At 34.8% G+C, this 3,564-nt stretch overlaps 1 pseudogene; it reads right to left on the bottom strand.

Moving 5' to 3' along the window:
• Positions 1-1,099: 1,099 nt before the first annotated feature.
• Positions 1,100-2,774, bottom strand: LOC131640349 (COP9 signalosome complex subunit 5b-like; annotated as a pseudogene).
• Between the last annotated feature and the right edge of the window lie 790 nt (positions 2,775-3,564).

Genomic DNA, 3,564 nt, shown 5'->3' with positions numbered 1-3,564 from the left:
ATTCAATTTGATAGGGATCTCTTCATTTCTCAAAGGAAATGGAGAGCTTTGTTATTATAGTTTTGAAGTTTAAAGAAAAATTTCTAAAACTAGTTACATAATTAGAGTTTAATATATTAGGAAAAACATGGCTACAAGAAGCTTCATCCTTCACTGCTATACTTGGCACTATCTTCTGTGACACATGTTTTTAACAAACTTAGCCACTTCATTTCAGTTAATAACCAATTTCAATCTCTTCCCAAATTTTTTATTAAAATTCTAAAGCCTTATTATAATTATCTAGTAACACCAGTGTGTTGAAACTGCAAAGGTAAAGCATTGCCAAAGGGCTAATGAGAATAATATCAAGCTAGTAGGTCACACAGACCAGTTGATTCAATGTATCGATTATTTATCATCTGGGACTGGTCAAATGGCACGAAAAAAACAAGGAACTCTATCACACTATAAACCTTACTGTGGCCATATCACACTATTTGATGCCCTGATGTCAGATATATTAACAAAACCAATTATAGTCTTCTTGTGGTACCTATCATTAGTATAATTTATTATAAATTACAGCAGAACCGCGAATGATGTACTCCCATATGTTTTTTGGTTTATCAAATTTAAGTTAAAACTTCTAATGCATGAGGGTCTATTACCTGGTGATGAAAACTCGAGAACCTCCTTTCTGGCATAGTGAACAAGCAGCAGTGAGATACTCCAAACTTCTGGAAATTAAGTTTGGGTGTCTACAGGCGTCACATGTTTTTCCATAGTACCTAGAGCTGTATACTTCATTACCTTCTCTCCAAAACTCTCAAGAATTATTTTCCTACAACATCCAAATCCTTCACAATATTCAAGCATTTGCATAACTTACATAAAGATTATGTTACTTAAATGCATATTGTCATTCATAGATACCGTGTCAAAAAAGCATGCAATGATTTATATATTACCTGATTTAAAGCAATTAAGGACAGTCTGGTTGATTCTTCTTGAGAATTTGATGATTGTGACTTCTTGCTACCTGACTTTCTTAATATAAATGCCTGAAATAGATCTTAGTAAGAGAAAACAAGTCCAATAAGAAAACAAGATCAACGCGTCAATTTAAAGCAGTCAACCTTTTTTTGTGATCATCTACTTCATAGTACAAGAGACTTGTAGAGGGCAATTGATCACGACCAGCTCTGCCTGACTCTTGATAGAATGCTTCCATTGACTTTGGAATATTTCTAACAGTAAGTTTATCCTAAAACAAATACAAAGTCGAAAGATAATAAAAAATTTCTAATAGTAAGCATGACAAAAAAAGGTGTCTATATTAACAAAAGAATGCACCACGTTGTCTAGAATGTCGTAAGATGCTCACCATATCTTTGCGAATGAGCTTCTGGAGCTTCAACATAACACGTTGACGTGTCGTAACCGGAGTGTTACGCCATGCTGGAAATGCCTTCTTTGAAGCAGATATAGCAGCTTTAAACTCTTCATCTGTAGTCAACAGAATTTGTGAAACAACTTCTTGGGTTGCCTATGATCGGATTTCAGAAACATTAGAAGTCTACATTTATCAAAACTGGTACACCACCAGGAAGAATTTGAATGACATAGCGATAACCACTGGTGAAGAACTCCAGATTTCTAGAAGAAATCAGTAATTGCTGTAAAAGAGAATTATAAATATTCATCGTTATGTTAACATAAGGTAGCCGCAATGAAAGAAGATAGGGTTTCATGTTTCAACAACAGATTTAAAGGAAAAACGTAAACATAAGAAGAAAAAAAATCTTACAGTCAGATTTTCGAAAGCATTTTTGAAGCGCATCAGAAGAAGTTGCATCTCGCTTTCTTCACCACCATAGAAAGCAATTGATTCAGCATTTTCCTGAACCCTTAGAAGTCCATAACGAAAGTTCGCCTCCTTTTTCTCTTGCAAGAAATTTAAAGTCACCAGGCCTTGTCATTTTCACCAATTCCACAGTAAATGAAAATGGAACTACTCAAAAGGAAGTGTAAGCACAAGCTCACAATGCACTAACCATAGTAACCCAATTCGGTTTAATTCTCTTATCTATCATTTCATTAAAAAGATCTAACACATTAGTTTCTTCTCCATTATCAGCATAACATGCAACCATTGAGCAAAGAGAGTACAAAAACCTGTTTACAATGGATTCCAAAATCTTCAATCTTATTAAGAGGTATAGTTTGATACTCAGAAATAGGATCATCCTGAGGCTTATAACCTTCATGATAAGTCCTGAAATCCCCAATCTCAACTTTGCCAGCAGAAACAGTCCTCGTCGGATCAATCACAACCGCCAAAAACGGCTCCTGAAATTGCTGATTCAACATCTGCGTCGAAACATCAATCCCCGAAAGCCAAAAACCATAGCCAGGATGAGAATGATACCACCCCACAACTTCTCCAACCTTCCAGCCTACACACACAAATATCAACTAATGAGGGCAAATTCAAAACTATAATCACGGTTAGGGTTAGGCATTAACCGGCATCCATGACCCGAGTTTCAGTACCTTCAACCGGCATCCATGACAATAATCGAATCAGCGTCAATTTTACCTTGCATTAAACCCATAACCTCGATGGTACCATCGAAGAACGCGTGAACAACCATCTTGAGTAACGCGAGCACAGAGATCTTGACGCGCTTGAAGTAGTGAGGGTCGTTTGCCCATGGTTTATCGCGTTGAAATTCGCTCTACCCCGCTTCGTCGTAGTGGAAAATCGAATCGTCGGTAGCAGGAGTTTCCATTGGAAGAGATGATCCTGAATGGAAGTTGCGTAAATGATCGAAGTTGGGAATAATTGGGTTTATTTTAGAGAAAGGAGAACAGAAGATTAAATTTAATGTTCTGTCTAAACTAATTCCGAGTTTGAGAAATTCTGAGTTTGAGAAAGAGAAGGTGTTTTTGATGGAAGAGAATATAAAAGTGGTGGTTTGTTAATCCGTTAAGATTAAGTTATTTATAAAATATTCACTTAACGATTTATTAATATTTAACATTTTGGATTATAAAGTTAAACAATTTTTTTAGTTCATCTAAATTTACACCCGTTTTTTTTAACGGGAGTAATAGAGATTTGAATATAATAATATTTTTAATTTACACCCGTTTTACAAAAATAAGGTATATAGTATCACATGATAATTTTTAAAATGACATTTTAGTTACAAGTGTGTGCTAAATTTTAAAATTATATTGTTCATTTTCTACTAGTGTGTGCACGGCAATTATAATTGTAAAGTTTGCAATTATATTGTTCTTTTTCTACTTGTGTGTGTTTGACATAGTATATCAGGAAAAGATGAAAGGGGTTATTCAAAAACTTTTTCAAGAAAAAGAAAAAGTTAAGAGGACATGACTCTGTACATAGATAAAGCGGTGACATTGGTCCGTAAATCGCTGGATGATGAAACTCCTCAAATACTTTGGGTAGCTATGCGTGCAATTATATGTTTGACTGAGTACAAGAAACTATTAACCTTTTGAGCATACCACCAGAAATTTCTTATTGTCTTAATTCCAATACTCAAAATAAGC

The sequence above is a fragment of the Vicia villosa genome, unplaced genomic scaffold (assembly GCF_029867415.1).
Source record: "Vicia villosa cultivar HV-30 ecotype Madison, WI unplaced genomic scaffold, Vvil1.0 ctg.003070F_1_1, whole genome shotgun sequence".
In the NCBI taxonomy this organism is placed as follows: domain Eukaryota; kingdom Viridiplantae; phylum Streptophyta; class Magnoliopsida; order Fabales; family Fabaceae; genus Vicia; species Vicia villosa.
This window is presented reverse-complemented; position numbering and strand designations above follow the sequence as displayed.